This window comes from Neofelis nebulosa, chromosome 2 (genome assembly GCF_028018385.1).
Source record: "Neofelis nebulosa isolate mNeoNeb1 chromosome 2, mNeoNeb1.pri, whole genome shotgun sequence".
NCBI classification, from domain to species: Eukaryota; Metazoa; Chordata; class Mammalia; order Carnivora; family Felidae; genus Neofelis; species Neofelis nebulosa.
The window spans coordinates 138,120,907-138,144,180 of record NC_080783.1 but is presented as its reverse complement, the minus strand read 5'-3'; the positions used below and the strand labels follow the sequence as shown (position 1 = coordinate 138,144,180).

General features: G+C 34.9%; 1 long non-coding RNA gene across 1 annotated transcript in view; it reads right to left on the bottom strand.

Moving 5' to 3' along the window:
* LOC131504328 (uncharacterized) overlaps positions 1-21,334 on the bottom strand; it is a 55,254-nt gene extending 33,920 nt beyond the window's left edge. Inside the window, exons 1-2 of the long non-coding RNA XR_009257921.1 lie at positions 21,245-21,334; positions 15,299-15,406 (exon numbers count right to left, since the gene is read on the bottom strand). This is a non-coding gene — a long non-coding RNA (uncharacterized LOC131504328). The remainder of the gene's footprint in view (positions 1-15,298; positions 15,407-21,244) is intronic.
* Between the last annotated feature and the right edge of the window lie 1,940 nt (positions 21,335-23,274).

Genomic DNA, 23,274 nt, shown 5'->3' with positions numbered 1-23,274 from the left:
TTAGAAGCACAAAGTATTTCAAATGAAGTTTAGATTCTGTTAGTTATACAAACAATCCAAGTAATTTGGAGGGCCTACCATTTAAATCTTAGCCTAACTTGAGCTTTGTATCATGCCTTAATTAGGAGACTTGAAGTTGCAGTGACATAAAACCCATCTTAAACTGACTCAACCAAAACAGGGAATTGTTTAGTTCTCTTAACTGGGAAGTATCAAAATAAGTCATTTCAGGTGAGGCTTGATCTCAGGCAGCTTGAATACTTTAACTTTATGTTCTATTATATACTGAAAAAAAAAAAAACCCTGAATGATACAGTCTTATGTGTTTTAATACTCCAAATTATCCACGATAAACCCTTATCTATACCATTTATAAGAAAAATTACCAACTGGGATCAATAATCCTGTTACTACTACCATGTAATATTTTTTCTTCTAATTACAAGAGAAGATACTATAATATTGTAATCACAATCTTTTACTGGAAATCTCCCTGTGTTAGATGGACAAGTTAGATTGTTCTCTGAGCAAAACAAAAATAGACATAAGAATACAGTTGTAAAAGCATTCATACTTAAAATATCTACTTTTTAAAAAATTTTTCAATTCTAACAGAATATAGTAATGGGTTAATGCTTAAGTATATTAAGACTAAGAATTTTTGTGAATAAATTTTGCCATTCAGTTGCTCTAAGAAAATTTGTAGGAAAAAAATCAGGAATTCTTTCCGGTTTGCTGAAGCAGTTGTATGAACATTTATTGAAGAATTTTGGCTATAGGTATATGCCATATTTTGACGTATGTGCTCATGCAATTTAAGGCTTGGAAAGTGGAGGGTCCTATCTATAGGTAGAGAGGTCAAAGTGCTATAAGTAGTATCTAAATATTGCTTGGATATTGTGTATATTAGGGAATAAAAAGAATGTGAACCTTTTACACAAATTTCTATTTTATTGTAGGAGAATAATGGCATTTCCATTTTTGAAAATTCCATTTAAGCTGGTATTATTGGAAGAGTCAACATTTTAAAATATGGAAGATTAAGACAAATAGGTTTACTTTTAAAAGTTAGTTTTGTTTATTCATTTAACTTTTAAAAGGCTGACACTCATTCTGTTACATATGAAGACATTACAGAAAGACGGTAATATGAATAATCATTCCAATACAGGTAGTAACAATTTGGGCCACATCAAGTGGTACAGCATTACTTCTGCTACATTCTATTCTTTAGAAGTCCAGCCCACACTCAAGAGGAGAAGTAAGCAACACTTCTTGAGGGGAAGAGTATACAATGATTTGTGGAGGTATTTTTTTTAACCAACGAAAAGGAAAACACAAGGAAAAAGGGTTTCGAAAATGAGCAGTCATTTTAGAAGAGAAAGTCCACATGACTTATAGGTATGTGAAGAAGTGGTCAAACTTATTAGTCATCTGAGGAATGCAAATTAAACCAAACAAATATCATTTTACATGCACTAGGATGGCAAAAGTTAGTAACTCAGGTGGTACTACATAATGACAAGGAAGTGGCACAAAAAGAGCTCTTATAAACAGCTAATGTGGTTGTAAATTATTTCAGCCCTTCTGGAAGGGGAAATGTCAGTATTTAGTAACATTTCTGGAAGAATGTATATGCTCTTTACTCCAGACACCTCATTCCTGGTGATGTATTTCAGAGATACTCTCACCAAGTATGGAAATGGACGTGTATGAGAATGTTCACCCAATGTTATTTGTGCTGATAGAGAGTGGGAAGTAAAATAGGTTGCAATGTGGTATACAGTGAATAGCAGTGAGGAGAAATAACTCACAATCATTCCAAGTGTCCTTTTAAAGAATCTCTCACTTTCATGGGCTTTACCTCCAGTTACCATACCAGATTCTCATAATGAACATCTGAGGAAAGACCCCCTTTTATGGCTCTATCAGAGGGAGGGAAGGAACAATCCTTGTCAAATATGTCCAGAGCCTTCTCCATAACAAAGCCACGGGAGAAGAACATCCCTCTCACTTCAGTTCCCTGGAGCTTTCATGTCTCCCCTCAGAGGGTGAGAAGAGCCATATAAGTAGAAACACCGTGAAGGTCACAGCCCAGAAACACAAAAGGTTGAGATTTAATCAATCATAAGATTATTCCTCTCTTCCACACCTTACTATCCTATTAAAAGGGCTCCAGTACAATAACAGAGGATTACTCTTGGAAGAGATGCAGGAAAAAGATTCTTAGATGGGGAGTGTTTAGTGAAACCAAAAGCTAAGAGGGGAGATAAAATCAAAGATAATATAGGAATTTGAGCCCTCTGACACTTATAGCAATCATTAAAACCCAACTTTTAGCCTGATATAAATCCTCACACTAGAAACCTGTTTTCTTCAATTCCTATTATGCAGTTCAACTTATGAATCTTGCAACAACAACAAACTACCAGTTATGCCTAAAAGAAAGAAAAAACACAATCTGAAATGGTGACCGAAAATTATGACTAGATTCATGTATGACACAGATTTTGGAATTATCAAATAGGGAATTTTAAATAATTAATAATAATTAAGTCATATGGTAAGGACTTTAAAGGAAAAGTAAATAACATATAAGAACTGATGGGTAGTGTAAGTATAGCAGTGGAAATCTAAGAAAGAATCAAAAGGAAATGCTAGAAATAAAAAATAATGCCATAAGAGAAATGAAAAAAAAAGGCTTTTATAGGCTTATTAGTACACTCAGTGTGGCTGAGGTAAGAATCAGTGAACTTAAAAACAGTTTACTAGAAAGTTCCCAAACAGAAATGTAAAGTGGAAAAAAGAAGGAGAAACAAAATGTTCAGGAATTGTGGAATGATTACACAAAAGGTGTAATTCATAATTGGAATATAAGAAGAAGAAAGAGAAAAGAGAATAGAAGAAATGTTTGAAGTAATCATGAGTTTTCAAAATTAAAGGCAGACACCAAACCACGGATACAGGAAGCTTGAAGAATACAAAATAGAAAATACCAAAAAGAAAAAGAAGTTCATCAAAGTATTTCACATTCAAACTACAGAAAACAAAAGAAAAATAGCACATCTTGTAAGATAGAGAAAAAAGGAACACGAAAAGATAAACATTGATAAGAATTACAGAAGACTTATTGTCAGAAATCATGAATAAAATAAGACATGGGATAAAGTATGTAAAGCGTTGAAAGAAGAAAAATCTCAACAACCTAGAATTCAGCATCCAGCAAAATTATCCTTCATGAGTGAAAGAGAAATACTTTCTCAGACAAAGAAAACCTAAGAGAATTCACTACCAGTAGATTTTCTTTACAAGAAAAGTTAAAAGATTTTTTTAGGCAGAAGAAAAATTATATAGGTCAGAAACATGGATTTATATTTTGAAAAAGGAAAAGTATGAGAGAAAAATTCTATGAAGGTAAAATACAATATTTTTCTTACCCTTCTTTTCTTGATATCCCCATTAATAATAAAAACCAGCATTTCAAATTATTATGGATAATTAAAGTTGTTTATTTTCATTCAGAAAAAAAACTTTCCATGATTTTTATTTTTTAGCAGTAGTTATACATTTATTTTTTGTTATAATTTTTGCTTATTTACTTACTTTTATTTTTTATTGAGGTTATAACTGACATAAAATTATGCCACTTTCAGTTGTACAACATAATGATTTTATATTTGCATATACTGTGAAATGATCACAATAAGTCTAGTTTTACCATCTATTTCTACACAAAATTATAATTTTTTTGTGTCTGTGATGAGAAATTTTAAGATTTACTCTATTAGCAACTTTCAAATATGCAATACAATCATTTTACATAATGCTGTACATTATATCCCAGTACTTATTTATTTAATACCTGAAATTTTGTACCTTTTAACCCCCTTTACGCATTTTACCCATCCCTCAACCTCCCTCTCTCTGGCATCCACCGATCTATTCTGTGTATCTATGATCATGAGCTTTTTTTTGTTTTATTTTTTGTTTTCTTTTTTCAGATTCCACATATAAGTGAAATCATATGGTATTTATCTTTCTCTGTAGGACTTATTTCACTTAACGTCATACCATTAATGTTCATCAGTATTGTTATAAAGGTCAAGATTTCCTTCTTTTTTATGAACGAGTAGTACTCCATAGTGTATATATACAACCTCTTCTTTATTTATTATCCATCTCTGGACATTTAGGTAATTTACATATGTTGTCTAATGTAAATAATACTGCAGTTAACACTGAGGTGTATATATCTTTTTGAATTAGTTTTTTAGTTTTCTTTAGATAGATACCCAGAATCGGAATTGTGGAATGATACAGTGGTTCTCTTTTTAATTTTTTGCACAATCTTTGTACGTTTTCCCTAGTGGCTGCACCAATTTACATTTCTTCCAACAATGTATGAGGCTTCCCTTTTCTCCACATCCTCACCAAAATTTGTTATCTCTTGTCTTTTTGGTAATAGCCATTCTGACATATGGGGTAATGTTTCATTATGATTTTTTACTTATGTTTCCATGATGATTACTGATGTTGAGCATCTTTTTATGTGCCTGTTGGTCATCTGAATATCTTCTTTGGAAAAATGTCTATTCAGATTCTCTGCCCATTTTTTTATCTTATGTTATTTTTAAAATATTTATTTATTTTGAGAGAGAGAGACACACAAAGAGAGAGGAAGACAGAGAATTTCAAGTAGGCTCCATGCTCAGTGCAGAGCCTGATGCAGGACTTGATCTCACAACTGCAGTACTGTGACCTGAGACGATATCAAGAGTTGGACACTTAGTCAACTGAGCCACCCAGGCACTCCATATCTGAGCATTTTTTAATTAGGTGGTTGTTGTTGTGGTGGTGGTGGTGGTTGAGTTGTGTGTGTTCTTTATATATTTCATATATAAACCCCTTATCAGATACATAATTTGTAAATATTTTCTCCCATTCCCTAGGTTGCCTTTTCATTTTGTTCATGGTTTCCTTCACTATGAAAAAGCTCTTTAGTTTGATGAAGTCTCACTTGTTTATTTTTGTTTGTTTCCTTTGCCTTTGGAGTCAGGTCCAAAAAGTCATTGCCAAGAGTGATGTCTAGGAGTTTACTGCTTATATTTTCTTCTAGGAATTTTATGGTTTCAAGTATTACATTCAAGTCTTTAATCAATTTTGAGTTTTGTGTGTGATAGAAGGTATTAGTCTAATTTAATTCTCTTGCATGTCCACTTTTCCCAACACCATTTATTGAAGACACTGTTCTTTACTATTGTATATTCTGCCTCATTTGTCATAAATTAATTGACCATATATGCATAGGTATATTTCTGGGCTCTCTGTTCTGTTTCATTGATCTATATATCTGTCATCATACCACTACCATACTATTTTTATTACCATAGCTCCTCAAAATAGTTTGAAATTAGAGAATATGATGCACCTACCTTTTTTCTTCTTTCTTAAGATTGATTTTTGTGGTTCCATATAAATTTTAGGATTGTTTGTTCTGTGTGAAAAATTCCTTTGGAATTTTGATAGGAATTTTATTAATCTGATGATGGCTTTGAGTAGTATGGACATTTTCACAATATTAACTTTTAATCCATCAACATGTAATGTCTTTATATTTATTTGTGTCTTCAATTTTTTTATCAATATCCATAGTTTTCAATGTACAGGATTTTTACCTCCTTGATAAAATTCATTTGTAGGGTTTTTCTTTTTTCTTTTTTTTTTTGAGAGAGAGAGCAAGTACATGAGTGAGTGGGGGAGGGGCAAGGGGAGGGGAAGAGAGAATCTTAAGCAGGATTCATGCCCAGCATGGGGCCCAATGTATGGCTCGATCTCACCACCGTGAGACCATGACCTGAGCCAAAATCAAGAGTCAGACACTTAACCGACTAAGCCACCCAGGCACCTCTATTTATAGGTACTTTATTCTTTTTGATGCCTTTGTAAATGAGATTGTTTCCTTAATTTTTCTTTCTGATAGTTCATCCTTAGTGCATAGACAAACAACAGCTTCTGTATATTGATTTTCTACCCTGCAATTTCATTGAATTCATTTATTAGTGTAACAGTTTTTTTGATGGAGTCTTTAGAGTTTTCTATTTATAAACTCATTCCATCCACAAATAGTGACAGTTTACTTTTCCTTTCCAATTGCATGCCTTTTATTTATTTTTGTTGCCTACTTGCTCTGGTGAGGATTTACAGTACTGTGTTGAATAAAAGTGGCGAACTTGGGCATCCTTGTCTTATTCCAATCTTAGAGGAAGGACTTTAAGCTTTTCGCTGTTGAGTATGAGGTTAGCTGTGAGCTTGTCATAGATGACCTTTATATGTTGAGGCAAATTCTTTCTATACCCATTCTATTGAGAATTTTTATCATAAATGGATGTTAAATTTTGCCAAATGCTATCTCTGCATCTGTTGAAATGATTGTATGAATTTTATTCTTTATGTAGTCATATGGTGTACCATGTTTATTGCTTGGTAGATGTTGAACCATCCTTGCATCCCTGGAATAAATCACATTGGATCATTGTATAATCTGTGATCCTTTTAATGTGTTGTTGAATTTGGTTTGCTAATATTTTCTTGAGGATTTTTGCATCAAAGTGCCTCAAGGACATTGGTCTGTAATTTTCTTTCTTTCTTTCTTTCTTTCTTTCTTTCTTTCTTTCTTTCTTTCATTCTTTCTTTCTTTTTCTTTTTGTCATGTCTTTGTCTGGTTTTGGTATCAAAATAATGCTGAACTTGTAAAATGAGTTTGGAAGCTTTTCATTGCCTTTAGTTTTTGGGAGGGTTTGAGAGGGAGAGATATTTGAATATTGAATGCTTTGTATGTATTTAAGTCCACCTTACCTAATGAGTTGTTTAAGACTTATGTTTCCTTTTTGATTTTCTATCTGAATGATCTATCTGCTGATATGTATGAGTTTTGTTGTCAATTTCTTAATTTAGGTCTATTAATATTTGCCTAATATATTCAGGTACTTCTATGTTGAGTGCATAAATATTTACAAATGTTCTACTTTCTTGTTGGATTGACTTTTTTTATCATTATGTAATGTCCATTGTTGTCTTTTATTATGGTCTTTGTTTTAAAGTGTATTTTGCCTGATTAAAGTATAGCTAATTCACTTTGTTTCGATTTCTATTTGCATGAAACCTCTTTCTTTTTTTCCATTACTTCACTTTCAGTCTGTGAGTCCTTACATCGTTTTGTGTAGGTAGCATATAGATGAGTGGGTTTTTTAATTGACTAGGCCACTTAATGTCTTTTGATTGGAAAATTTAATCCATTTACATTTAGAGTAATTTTTGATAGGTATGTACTTATTGTCATTTTGTTGATTGCTTTCTGGCTGTTTTAAGAGTTTTTCTCTGTTCCTTTCTTTTGCTCTCTTCACTTGAGATTTGATAGCTTTCTTTAGTGTTATTCTGTGACTCCTTTCTCATTATCTTGGGTGTATGGTTGCCATGAGGCTTATACATAACAGCTTATTTATGTGTATATATGTATTTGCATATATAGGTATGTATACGTATGTATATATGTATGAATGTATCCATGTGTATATTTTAAGTTGCTAGCAAGTTAAGTTTGATGGCATTCTAGAACTCCACATTTTTACTCCCCCCTGCCCCACATCTTATATTTTTAATGTCACATTTTACATCTATTTTGTATATCACTTAACTAACTATTGTAGCTGTAGTTCTTATTACTACTTTTGTTTTTAACTTTTATATTAGCTTTATAAGTGATTACTCCACTACCTTTACTGTATATTTACCTTTGCCAGTGAGATTTTTAATTTCATGTTTTCTTGTTACTGATTATTGCCCTTTCTGTTCAGCTCAAATAATTCCCTTTAACATTTCTTGTAAGGACAGTTTAGTGGTGATTAGCTTTAGGTTTGTTTTCAAAAAAACTCTTAATCTCTCCTTCAATTCTGAATGATAATCTTGCCAGGTAGAATATTCTTGTTGTTTTTGTTTGTTTGTTTGTTTGTTTTTCTTTCAGGGCTTTGACTGTCATGGCTACTTCATTCTGGCCTGCAAAGTTTCTGCTGAAAAATCTACTTATAGTCTTATGGGGTTTCTCTTGTTTTTTGTTTGTTTGTTTGTTTGTTTTCTCACTACTTTTAAGATTCTGTCTTTATCTTTTAACTTTTGGCATTTTAATTATAATGTGTTTGGTGTGGCTGTCTTTGAGTTCATCCTTTTTGTAACTTTCTGAACTTCCTGGATCTGGATATGTTTCCTTCCCAAGGTTAGGAAAGTTGTCAGACATTATATCTTCAAATAATTTTTCTGCCTTTTTTTCTCTCTTTTCTCTTCTGGTCCTCCTCTAATGCAAGTATTAATCCACTAGATGTTGTCTCATAAGTCCTGTAAGCTATATTCAGTTTTTTTAATTACTTTTTTTCTTATTGCTGCTCTGTTTGCATAAGTTCCACTGCCCTGTCTTCTAGTCACTGATCTTTTCTTCTGCTTCATCAAGTCTTCTGTTGAACCTCTCTAGTGTATTTTTCATTTCAGTTGTATTCTTTAGCTCTGTGACTCCTGTTTAGAAATTTTAAAATATTTTTGTGTCTTTGTTGAAGTTCTCACTGAGTTCATCCATTCTTCTCCTGAGTTTGGTGAGCTAAGAAGCTCACCCTTACTGTTTACTCTTTATCAGGTAGATTACTTATCTCTATACCATTAAGGTCTTTTTTTTGTTTTTGAGGTTTTGTTTTGTTATTTCAGTTGGAAAATATTTCTTTGTTTCCTCATTTTGCTCAACTTGTGGTGTTTGTTTCTATGTTTTAGGTAAAACAGCTGCATCTTTTAGGCTTGATGGAGTGGCCTTTTGTAGGAGATGAAACTTCTCCTTCCACCTTGCCCTAGCTCTTGGTTTTTCTCTCAAACCTTTATTATTGCCTGAGCAGCCTGATTTATTCTTGATAGATCCAAGTTGTTGAGTGTGTGCCAAGACCTGTCAGTGATCCAAAGGGAGGGATCTTAGACAGGAACTAGTTTCAGGCTGATTGGAAGCCAGATCCTTAAACAGTAGTTTTTAAAGTAAATAAAACTGTACAGTGCTATTTTATTTCCATTATGAACCCTGCTGGCTCCAGACCAAGTGATCTGAAGATGTCCCACTGGTGATAGTTACAAATATTGGGGTTCTAGACAAGTGTATAAGCTCCTTTCTGGGAAGTCTTATCAAACTGTAGCGAAGACAATGGAGAGAACTAAGATGGCATCTCTTGGCCTATATTCTCTGAGTACTCCTCCATAGCTTCTAGGTGTTTGTCAGACTTGAAGCCTGTCCCTCAGGCTGAAGCTGGAAGACAAGTAAATAGGCCTTATTCCCAGTAAAACTGGGGTCATGTTTCAGTGTGCTGTCTGTGCTGTGTTCTGGGGGGTGATAGCCTGCTAAGAAATATCTCTCAGATTGTTTTAGTTCTGTGGGTCCAGAAACACAGACCCCACTGGCCACCATAGCAAAGACTCAAGGGAAGCTTGCATGTGTCCTCCAGCTTTAGCAAAGGAAATTGGGAACACAGGGCCAGGGCATACTGGCCAATAATTTTAGACACACAACAGGAGAGTGCAGTGCCAGGGTGCCCCTACCAACTTAGTAAGGTAAGGTAGAGTACAGGGACAGGTGTGCCTGCTGGTTTTAATAAGTCAGCAGGAGGGCACAGTATTTTTCTTATTCTTAACTGGCAAAAAGTTGAAACTAATAATAATAACAGTATGTTGGATAACTATAGGATATGGATAAAGTAAATGAATGACAGCAATGTTATAAGATACGGGGGGACAGATTGGGTATACCGTGTTAAAAGATACCTACACTACACATGAAGTGAAACAGTGTTATTTCAAGGTGGGTATTTCATGCTGTGATGGGTTAGAGTTGTAAACATCAGTGTGAACTCATATTTAGCTTACTGTAGATACAGATGGTTACATATAGAACTGTTTGTAGATTTGTTACTGTATATGGTTTCTACACCATATACATGAACACTTATACATAAAATATACACAACATATACATTAACATGTATAAACAAATATATCTCCTTGTTTTTTTTCAGCTATGCTGAAAAAAAACCAGGCCCATGCCTAATTTCCATGAAAAGGAATCAAGGTTCTTGGAGAAATAGTTGATTCTAAGGCTGGTGTAGGAAATATATAAAATTCATCTGGTGCATCTGGTAGTGGCAGAAAGTATTGAAAACAAATGAACAAATAAATTCACAACAGTGAGGATATATCAAAGGGATAAAGGAGCCAATGAAAGAGTTATCAATGGCCAAAGCAGGAAAAAGTTGAGTTAAATAAATAAATAAATAAATAAATAAATCAGATTATATCCCAAAGTATAAAATAAATACCCATGAGTCTATGTGTTAAAAATACACAATTGAATACATAGTATTGGATTATATCCCAAAGTATAAAATAAATATCTATGTGTCCATACACTAAAAATAAAAAGTTAGATAAATTAATAAATAGTGGGAAAACAGACAACTCTCTCATACAGAGGAGTCCCAAATAATGTATGTAGATTCTCTGCCCTGTAGAAAATAGAATATAACTCTCCACTCCTTAAGTGTGTGCTTCACACTGTCACTTGCTTCCAAAAAAAGGCAGGGTGGAAAAGGGAAAAAAAGTGCCTTGGCAGTGGAGAAACCTGACAAACACTACCTTAGGCCAAGCAATCAAGATTAATATTAACAGTGATAAGTCAAATTGATAGTATGTATCCTTGATATGATGTGATAAGAATGGCACTTCACCTCTGTGTGAACACCTCTGTGTTCTTCTTCCCTAAAACACATTACCCAGTCTAATCATGAGAAAAACATCAGACAAATCACAATTGAGAGACAGTCTCCAAAATACCTAACAGGTAATCCTGAAAACTGTCAAAGTCATCAAAAACAAGGAATGTCTAAGAAACTATCACAACCAAAAGTTACATCAGTAGACATGATGACTAAATGTCATGTGTGGCCCTGGATGGGATTCTGGGACAGAAAAAGGAGTTAAGAGAAAGATCAAGGAAACTGAATAAAGCATTGACTTTAATTAATGAAAATTTACCAGTATCGAATAATGAAATAATGAAAATTATACAATATTAATTGTGATAAATATAGCATACAAATTTAAGGATTAATAACAGGAAACTGAGTATGGAGTATAGGGGATCTCTCCATAGTATTCTTACAACAATTTTTTAAATCTAAAACTGTTATAAAAGAAAAACTTTTATTTAAATTTAACCAATATTTCCAGAACTTTTAAATCATTTATTATTTTGAAATCTAGAATGATCAAATAATAAAAAAAAGAAAATTTTAATATCCTAGGGTTTTTTTTACAGGAGAATAAAGGAAAAAATATTTCAGAATGGTGGTTTACATGTAATAAAAGGTCTATAGCTGAACTTTTCTAGGTATTCACCATGTAGAATAGAGAAAGGAAAGAAGGGTAGCTGCAGGATGACATTAAGCATAAGAAAAGAAAGAGAATATCAAGATAAAGTGTAAGAATTAGAAATAGTATACTGAAAACTGTATTGACTGGAGTTTGGAATTTGTGATCTAGCTGTAACAAAGATTATCCCTATGACTTTGTATAAGAAGTGTCATTTCATGGGCCTGAGATTTCTTGGCACCATAGTCTTTATGTCAAAGGACTAATGAGTGAGTCAACTTAAATAGTACTAATAAGGCACTGAAGTAAATAGTAATGATTATAACATTAGCAGGAGCCACTGCTATTACATAAATACGTATTATATGCTGTCATATTACATGTATTCCTTCCTTTTATTCTCATAAGTTTCCTTGTGAGAATGGTAGGTGTTACTATTCCCATGTTTTGATGGCAGAACTTATGTTTATAAAATACCAAAGTCACACAGTTAGCAAATGCAGAGCCAAATGAGATCTGTCTGGCTTCCAAATCTGAGCACTTTTCATGATACTAGAAAGTCCATAAAAGTGTAAAGTATTAGGGCCCCAGATATGAGTCAGATGCATGATGTCAGCATTCACAGAGCAAGAGTGTGAGTAATCTAGTCTGGTGTATCATCTACAATACATTTCTCCTGGACTGGTAATGCGGTGTTTTTAGGATATCCATGTTTGTGACATATTTATCTAATTTATATTTCATACAGATAAATGTTAAATTTTATGTGCATTTTTGAACATTCTTCAACTAATTATGCCAAATTGGAGAAGGCAACCCAGAAGTGTACTCACTTGCTTACAGGATAAAGATTTATACTTTATCATTTATTTATTTGCAAGTAGATAATTGAGAGGCTCTCGGTGTTAAATTGTTTGCACTCTGTTAAATGATTTGATGCTGATGGGCCCCAGATGTACTGAAAATGTTCCCACACCACTGATGGCTTCCTCCATACACTCATTACTGCTTTAGCATGGCTGAACATATTTACAAATTTTAGGCCACCATCTGCAAAGATGTTATGTTGTGTCTATTTCAAATAAAAAGTGTACTCATCACATACTACAAATAATATACCCTTTGAAAAATGTAATAATAGTAGAGTATAATGATCATTAGTGTATCTTTATGGTTAGAAGTTTCAGCCTATGTGTCAGACAGACCTGCTGACAGTCTTAGAATTCTGTTTGTTAGTTGTTTGACTTTGAACAAATTACATAACTTCTCTGAGCCTCAGTTTTATCATCTGCATAATAGGAAGAATAATACCTCTCCAGGTTGTCATAAGAATTACATCAAAGGGCCAGTTCTGAGCATATAGTAAGTGATTAATAAATGATTGGTGGTGTGAGAAAACCAGTATAGTAATTTTGCAAACGTTAGACAAATTTTGAATTTAATTTTAACTTCTCTGCAGACAATGTTTTCCATAAACTACTCACCTTTGAGATCACTCTATTTTTCCCAATGGGGAAAAAATGGATGTGGAAGTCAGGAATTGTATAGAAGTGATTTCTTACTAAATTTTTTCAACTCTCATTTAACATAACATGCTCAGTTATCCAGAATATTGAATTTAACGTGTCACAGATATGAAAAAAAGTAAGAGAGAATCTACTCACTTGGGACCTTGGAAGTGATAAGAAGAAGAAATAGTGGGAATTACGGGTGGGGGTAGTTTTCTTTCACTCCCAGTTGGGACTCTGAGAAGGCCCAACTGCTTAGGAACAGACACATGTAAACAAATCTGGTACAAAGCCTGAAGAACAACTTCCTGCTCAGCTTTTTTGAGCTGACATGGACTACTCAGTATAGATAAGACTTAGAAGGTCATCACTGCCTCTTCTTTTATTATTATTATTATTATTATTATTTTAATTTAATTTATTTTTTTAATTTACATCCAAGTTAGTTTGCATATAGTGCAACAGATTTCAGGAGTAGATTCCTTAGTGCCCCTTACCTATTTAGCCCCTCCCCCCTCCCACAGCCCCTCCAGTAACCCTCAGTTTATTCTCCACATTTATGAGTCTCTTCTGTTTTGTCCCCCTCCCTGTTTATATATTATTTTTGCTTCCTTTCCCTATATTCATCTGTTTTGTATCTTAAAGTCCTCATATGAGTGAAGTCATATGATATTTGTCTTTCTCTGACTGACAAATTTAGCTTAGCATAATACCCTCTAGTTCCATCCACGTAGTTGCAAATGGCAAGATTTAATTTTTTTAATTGCCGAGTAATACTCCATTTTGTGTATATGTGTGTGTGCCACTATATATATAGATAGATAGAGATAGAGATAGAGATATACACACATAGTGGTGTATATATAGATATATATATACACACACATACACACACATAGTGGTGTGTATATATAGATATATAGATATATAGGTATAGATATAGATATATATATACACACACACATAAGTGGCATATATATATATATATATACCATATATATATATATATATATGGTATATATATATATACCACATCTTCTTTAGCCATTCATCAATCGATGGACATTTGGCCTCTTTCCATACTGTGGCTATTGTTGATAGTGCTGCTATAAACATTGGGTGCATGTGCCCCTTCGAAACAGCATACCTGTATCCCTTGGATAAATACCTAGTAGTGCAATTGCTGGGTCGTAGGGTAGTTCTATTTTTAATTGTTTGAGGAACCTCCATACTGTTTTCCAGAGTAGCCGCACCAGTTTGCATTCCCACCAGCAGTGTAAAAGAGATCCTCTTTCTCTGCATCCTTTCCAACATCTGTTGTTGCCTTCATTGTTAATGTTAGTCATTCTGACAGGTCTGAGGTGGTATCTCATTGTGGTTTCGCTTTGTATTTCCCTCATGATGAGTGACATTGAGCATTTTTTCTTGGGTCGGTTGGCCATCTGGATGTCTTCTTTGGAGAAGTGTCTATTCATGTCTTTTTCCCATTTCTTCACTGGATTATTTGTTTTTTGGGTGTTGAGTCTGGTAAGTTATTTCTAGATTTTGGATACTAACCCTTTATCTGATATGTCGTTTGCAAATATCTTCTCCCATTCCATCGGCAGCCTTTTAGTTTTGCTCATTGTTTCCTTCGCTGTGCAGAAGCTTTTTATTTTGATGAGGTCCCAGTAGTTCATTTTTGCTTTTGTTTCCTTTGCCTCTGGAGACATGTTGAGTAGGAAGTTGCTGCAGCCAAAATCAAAGAGGTTTTTGCCTGCTTTCTCCTCGAAGATTTTGATGGCTTCCTGTCTTACATTTAGGTCTTTCATCCATTTTGAGTTTATTTTTGTGTAAGGTGTAAGAAAGTGGTCCAGGTTCATTCTTCTGCATGTCACTGTCCAGTTTTCCCGCACCACTTGCTGAAGAGACTCTTTATTCCATTGGATATTCTTTCCTGCTTTGTCAAAGATTAGTTGGCCATATGTTTGTGGGACCATTTCTGGGTTCTCTATTCTATTCCATTGATCTGAGTATCTGTTCTTGTGCCAGTACCATACTATCTTGATGATTACAGCTTTGTAATACAGCTGGAAGTCCATGCCACTGCCTCTTCTGAGTTGAAAGTTAATGAGTATAGCCTGGGAAGAGGCCAGATGACCCTGAAGCAGAGTCTGAGATTATTGTACCTGATTAGGGGGCTCAATGGGAGATGAGACATAAAGATTCAGGTGGTCCAAGAGCTGCAGAAGGGCTGAATTAGTGCACCCAACTGAGGTAAGAGGTATCACAGCATCAGAAATGACAGACTTTTGTTATTAGTATCCATAAAATAATCAGCAACCAGGTAGACCAGAGAGACATCATACCTGAGACATGAAGATCCAGTGATACTGCCCTTGAAGTCTTCCTCTGCCTCATGTAGCCTGAGCCTCAACATTCTCCACTTGGAACCTGGATGCCTTCTGGAACAGGAGCTAGTAGAAGGGCAGAACACATAGAAACATGAGAAGCAAAGGCTTTTTTTTTTTCTAAGTTAAACTGAGCATTATCTAAAAGAACATCTTAATTCTCTAGATCAGACTAAATTTTAAAACAGATATAACCAAATATTTTGGGGTTTTTTTCTCCTTCAATATCCAATATGTTGGGGCTTAGGAAGAAATTCAAATTAATGAGTCCTAAAATTAAGGTGCATTTTTTTTCTATACTTCTAGGTTGTAGTGTAAGGAAATCTGTGGCCCCATTCTATTACTACTACTACTATTATTATTATTATTATTATTCCTACAACTCTAGCTAGGGTCATTGATACCCCCTACACCCTTTAACCAGCCCACCTCTGAGTGCAGTATTCAGAAATAATGATTGGTTTGCATTGAGAACCCTCTCTTTCACTCACACTGGTGTCTACCACATGTTTAGAATTTGTCCTTTCATAGCCTTTGGAAGTAGAATAGTTTTTTAATCTCAACAATCTCCAAAAATCTTTCTAGTTCAAAGTGGATCAAAGCCACAAGCTTGGTTTTCTTAGCACTGGGTACTAACCAGCTGAGCCAACTAGAACTGTAGGGAAGCCAGACAAATAAGCTAAGCAATCCATGAAGACTTTCAAATATCATTCTTGATGTTTCTAACTACTCTCCTCTTTAGGAATATTGAAAATTCCTGTCCTTTTCATGTACTTTTTCCTAGATTGTCAACAAGTAAACGAACAGTAGTAAAACAAACAAACAAACAAACATAAAAGGGCTTCCATGAATGGATAGTAAATTTTGAGCATAGCGTAAGAAGCCTCATTCACAGCCCTCACTCTGTATAGGGACATTGATATATTTAAAAAATGAGAGAGCAACCAACCAATATGAAAAGTCCATCTAAGGGTTTTCATTAAAGGAAGTGGGAATAGTTAAAATTTCAGATTTTCACATGCCTGCTGGGCTGCTATCTGATTGTGTGGTTTGCATTTTAAACAGCCCAATACCTTCTATGCTTTTTTCAGTCATGTTTTGCATATGTGTCAGTGAAATAATCTGAATTTGACATCAAGAGACTTATCTGTATAGACTTATATAATGTCTAAAGTTTTTGGAAATCATTCGACCAAAAAAGAGCCATTTCAGCCTCTCAGATTCACATTGCTTCCACCTAAATGGAGTAGTGCTCTACTTAATTCAGTCAAGGAAGCTACAGAATACAAACACTGACTTCAGATTACTTCCACATTTTAATGTAACAATATAATATAATAGTATATAATAAAAAGTGTGTATGTATATTCTATAACATATATACTCTAAGGTACATAATAATAAATACTGTATAATATCATCATCATAATAGTGCACCTACTGTATTTAGGCTCTATTCTTGGCATATACAGGTAAATAAGGCATAGCCCCTGCTCTTGAGAATGTTATTGGAGAAAAGTTACCCAATGGAAGTTGGAACCAAAGTAGGCCTCTCAGGCAGGAGTTCAAGTCATGAAGGACATGCTGTCACAGGCAGTGTGGCAGCTGGGGATGAAATGTCCTAGTATTCATGTTAGGCTTCTCTTCTCCTGTTCAACATAAACAGTTTTACAGAGTACCAGAATCAGACCATTCTGTGATTGTAATAAATCAATACAAAAACAAGACCATTGTCTAATCTTGTATATTCACAGACAAAACAAAATATTATCCCCACCACAGAAATACACCAAATATCCTATCCTGGCTAACATGAGTGTCTACAGCTTTACTACCAATCAAAATTTTAGCTTCATTCCATTCTTCTCACCTTCTAGATAAGAGGTGTTAAGATACCTAATCATAGAATTGCCTCTGCTTCCTCTTAGCGTCCGATGCAGGATAAAGCCCAGTTCCTCAAAGCCTCCCCCAAATCACCTAACTTCAGACAAATCCTAAAACAAATCATTTCTAACTCTGTCTTATTGAGTCAATAATGCAACAAGTCAATAAACCCTACTCAGGTCAAATGCAGTGTGTCTCTGGCTAAAGGAAAATGACACCACTTTGCTTCTTTTTTTTTTTTTTTCAACGTTTTTTATTTATTTTTGGGACAGAGAGAGACAGAGCATGAACGGGGGAGGGGCAGAGAGAGAGGGAGACACAGAATCGGAAACAGGCTCCAGGCTCCGAGCCATCAGCCCAGAGCCTGACGCGGGGCTCGAACTCACGGACCGCGAGATCGTGACCTGGCTGAAGTCGGACGCTTAACCGACTGCGCCACCCAGGCGCCCCAACTTCTTTTTTTTTTTTAATTCATAGAAGTGTAGACTCATAAAAATTTGAGGCCATATAGTCTGAATTCAATTATGTATGTAAAAATTTTATAACATCCTTGGTATCTTATTATGTATCCTTTAATAAACATCTCTGCCATTAAAAACATATTTCACAAGGGATTCTCTTCATGTATCATTACATAAATAACTATAATTATTAGGAAATTATTACTTACATATTGAACCACAATTTACCATTCATTAACTCTATCAAGGCTTTGTTCTTATATTCATGCACAATGAAACAAATCTCTTTTCTATGTGACATAGATTCCACTCTTTTAAGATAGCTATTATAGTCCCCATATTTTCTCATTTTCAGATTCAGTATCATTGGTATGTTAACAGTTCTTTTGACTATTGATTATTTCCTCTGATTACACACTCTATCTAGTCCCAGTCCTTCTCTGAACATACTTGTTTGCCACTGTTCTCTTAAGGAGTGTGGGCCATAATTGAGAACAATATTTCAGAGACTAATCATTGCATAGCCTCTGCCTTGGTTTGGATCTGTAGAATAAGATCAACCCAAAAGCACATTACATGGTCTAAGTGGTTTTACCACACTGTTGAATCCAATAGATGGATAGAATATATTCTGGAGCCGGACTACTTATTTTCTTATCCAGTCTCTGTGGTTTATCAGCTCTGTGGTACTGGTCAGTTATTTTAAATTTAGGTGCTTCAGTTTTTCCATCAGTAACTGGGGACAAAAATGACACATTATAGGATGGTTTTGATGAGTAAATATAAGTAAACTAGTTACAAAAGTATTTTTCACTAAGTGCTATATAAGGGTTTTCTCTTACTATTTGATGTTATCTTTGAAATATATCTTTGTATCTATAATTTTGTCTATTCTGGGTTCATCTGTGCCTTTGAACTCTAAGTTTTTAAGTTTATAATTATCCTTATTAGATTTTTTTTAGGTTTGACTCATAACTCTACCCTTTTGGGGACATTCTTTTTTTTTTAAGGTTTATTTATTTTTGAGACAGAAAGAGACAGATCATGAATGGAGAAGAGGCAGGGAGAGAGGGAGACAGAATCAGAAGCAGTCTCCAGGCTCTGAGTTGTCAGTACAGAGCCCGACGCTGGGCTCGAACACACAAACTATGAGATCATTACCCAAACTGAAGTCATATGCTTAACTGACTGAGCCACCCAAGTGCCCCCACCCTTTGGGGGGATATTCTTTACCTTGAGCCTCTAACCTACTTTATTCAAAATCCATCTCAGTTTTATGTCACCTAAAAATTAGATAAACTCTTCACTGAAGACAGTGAACATATATTTGAGTAGGAAAGAGGTGAGGACAGAGGTCATTAACATGTCCTTAGGCATCTCCCTCCAAATTAGTGAATTTATTAGCAATACTCTTTATAAATCATCATTACAGAAATGATGAATCTACCCAATAGTACAACTACAAGCCCAAATTTCTTCATTTTTTTCAAATATATTTTAAGAAGTTCTATCAAATGAGTTTCTGACATCCTGATGTAGTCTTTAATGTAACTCTGAGCCAATATCTAGAAATACCATTATAAGTAATATATTTACCTGACATAACTTAATCAAAATATTCATGCTGTCACTTCTTTAAATCTTTTTAGATATATCATTTTATGATATTTTCTGTCACAATACCAAACTCACTGGCTCATAGGTGTCAACGACTTTATCCTGTGTTGTTTTGTTTTGTTTTGTTTTAATCAGGACAATATATACTAATCTTTATTATTCCTTATAGCTGGTATTTGACATAGCTTTTCATATATTATCAATATTGTTTTATCAATTTCATCTGAACTCAATAAAAAAGTTGATAAGCTCTTCATTGAATTCTGTGAACAAATGTTTGAACAGGAAAAGTTTGAGAACTGAGCACTTTGACTTTAACAGACCACAAACCCTTTGGGGATGGCCTTTCATATCTAAATTCAGTCATTCAAGTGTTCCAATTAATTAGGTTTTATCAGTAACTCTCAAACTTAATGGCGAGTCACACTAAGAAATATACTTTATATCGACCTCTGCTTCTCTTTTATACACACACACACACACACACAGATCATGCTTTAATCTTTACTATATGATATTTTCTATTCTGTTCTAGAAAAGGCTACACCCTAAACCCACCAAATTGATTTTACAGCTCACTAATAAACAAGCCACAATCCATGGTTAAAGAAACACTGCTCCTAAACATCATTTTTGCATCTTTTTCTGATTGAACCTACTATAACATTAACTATCCCTGTAAAACTGGTTTTGATTTCTCTCTGTCAAAATTGAATAACTATGCTGCAGTAACAGACAACTCCAAAATCTTACTGGCTCAAAACTGCAGTGGTTTATTTGTCAATCTTCATGTCCATGGCAGGCTTCTAAGGTATCCTCATGTAAGGGCCCAAACTGAGGGAGGTTACGTCTCTGTGTTACTACTATTGCCAAGTAGGAAAAAGAAATATGGCAAAGTCATCAGCCAGTTCTCTATGTTTCCCCTGGGAGTTGGCACTGTAGTCGTGTTCACTCCCATTTTATTTGCCAAAGCAAATCATGTGGACACCCTCAGATCGAAGAGGTCAGAAATATTTTAACTTACCGTATGTCTAAATGGAAGAGAAATAGAAAAATCGTGAACAGTGGTAATGACTACTGCAATCCTTGTGATAACCACTGAGTACAGATACTCAATTCAGTATATCTCTTCCATCCAATCAAGACATCAGACTTAAAGGCCAGGATATCCGAGTGATGCTCAGTGTTCTCAGTGGCCTTTGTCCCTGCCTTGTATGCTTTGCCTTCTCTGTTAACCCTCTTGGTCACCTCTGAAATAAGTGTTGAAAATTATAGCTTGGAGGTTGGAAAGTCAGTGGTCATCATATGTCAGATTCCCTTTTAATATAGCCTGATAGTCTTTTTGATAGTATGAATTCCTCAAAAAAAAATGCTCCTTATTTATAACAGTAGATGTATATGCAAATGATCACATCCATTGTTCTGTTTTTTTAACCTAATTATTATTATTTCTCCGTATTTTTTACTTTCTCCATGTCCCCACACCATGTGTCTCACTCTGTTTAAACACATAGTGATTTTTAATCTCTTTTCTCTAATCAATGTTTTTTTCTCCAATTAAAGGGATTTACCAGTTGCCAGTATTGTAATTGGGTCTTTGCTTTGAGATTAATTTAATTCATGGGTGTGAGAACCATATCCTTGATTTGATCCTCCTCACAAGGCTTAATTTTAATAGGCGTTTGTTACCCAAAAGCTTCCTCAGTTTTATCTGTTACCATGAGGGTTGAAAAGCACTTATCTTTCTAACCTTATGAAAATACTCATCTAGGCTCCCTCTAACCCCTTTCATTCTTGCTTGCAAGCCAGCCAATGCTTTGTTGTGCTTATCTTGTTTTTGTAATGCCTTGTCAAATGCAACCATGATTAACTCTAACATACACTGACATGCTTTTCCAGTCTCTTCTCCCAGAACTCCCAAGTTCATTAGGTACTTGTTTACCTTTTAAATCATTGCAGCAACAGGTTTAATAAATAGTTTGTGACTTCATAACATGGGTCTCCAGCTTTCCAGCCTGCAATAATAGTTTACTTACTGACTGTCAACTGAACGGTAAGCAAAAACAGTATTTGAGTACGGTTTAGGTTCATGTTATGGCACAGTTGTAGTGCTGGCAACCAGTATCTAAGCCATTCAGTGAAGGCCACATTAGGCCACATTACACCACAATGGTTTATTTTTTACTCATGCTGTGTGCTCATGAGGGTACTCTGGAGTCCCCAGCTCTCCAGTTGTCCTTGTTCTCTTCCAAGTACCAGGGGAAAGGGGATCAATTCACCTCTGCACTTTTTAATTGCTGAGGTAGGAAACGGGAAACATGAAAAGTGTGTACTGGCTTGTAAAACTTTGGCCTAGAAGGTCACATGACAGCTTCTGATTTCAAGGCCATAGGGACATGAAATCATAATATGTGCCCAGGAGGAAGACACATAAAATATTTGTGACTAGCATTAATGACTACCACTTTGTGTGCATGTTTCTAAATACACATGTGTATATGTGTGCAGTACACATATGTACTGCATATGTCTTCTCATTTAGTTCTTAAAATAATTGTGTAAGTTGCAAATCATTATCCATTTTTTTTACTGTGTGGAAACTTGAGACTTGGCAAAGGAGAAAGACATACTAGTAAGTGGCTGAGCCAAATATTGAAAGTGGGTTTGTTTATTTCCAGTGCAGGTGCTCTAAGTTACTTACATAGAGTGAGAAAAGCAAAATTAAATGTAGGACCATCAGACCCTGGCTCTCTTCTCTGCAGATACTTACTGCTTAAGTCCCTCAGGTGTGTGATGCTCTTAATGATTCTCTTCATTCATTCCCAATATCTTCCCAAATGTTATTGCTCACCATCTCCTCTCCCAATAGAATATTAATGAGGTTAGACTGAAGCACTATAACAAATGGATCCTAAAATATTTCTCAATATAAGAGTTCATTTCTCATTCGTGTAGTAGTGCAAATCTTTGTTCCTGTTTATCAAAATGGTTGTCCTCTAGATTTGATTTACGAGTCATACTAATACACTGTGGCCCTAGAGGACTTGGTGTCATCTGTATTCTGTGGTAGAAGCCTTAGCCAGAAGTTATATACCTCAATTCTGCTCATATCCAGTTGGCAAATATTAATCATATGGCCATATCCAGCTGTAGGGGAAGCTAGAAAATGTCGTCCTTAGCTGTGAAGCTGCTTCCTAGCTATGACTCTATAATTAAAGAGGAGGATAACATATTTCTTGGACAGTTAACTCTAACACTGGCACATACATGGAAACACACGCACACACGTAAATACACACACATATACCCATACATTCCTGTCCCCTCAAAATCTATCTCTAGGGAAGGCCTGTAGTCATCATTTATACCTTAATGTATGTTTCATTCAATGTCTCTTCTAAAAGGTTTTCCATGGAAAGTTCTTATCTTCCAATCTGAGATATATTGTATAAAATCTCTTCTAAATGGGGCCCCATGATCAAGAAATTTTGGAAGTGCTGGCTGAAAGAAAGAAAAACAGGTCTTTTTCTCGGGATTTTTTTTCCACAGTTTTTAGTGTGTTAATAGGATTTACAAATCTTTAAGAAATGAATATTATATGTTGATTTTCCCCCAAAATAACTGACCACAAAAATTTTTGTAGACTTGCTTTTCTCATTTAGAGTTGGTAGGGTGCTGAGGGCACCCAGTTTTGGAAACACGGGTTTAGCAGAATTTAAAACTGTAGTGAGCTTAAATAAATCAGGATCTGGGTTGGTTCCCAGCCCTAAAATCATAACATATAGGGAGTTATTACTCCACCTATGTGTAAACTCGTCCTCTCTAAACTGGTGTCTGTTGTTTTGCAGTAGATCACTCTGGAAAGAAGTGCCCCAGAGCCCTGACTCTCTGAACTGCAGAATACCTTCTGCTCTGACAGATGGGGGCCTAACAAGCTGTTGTTGCCATCAATACAATGCAAATGTGAATTCT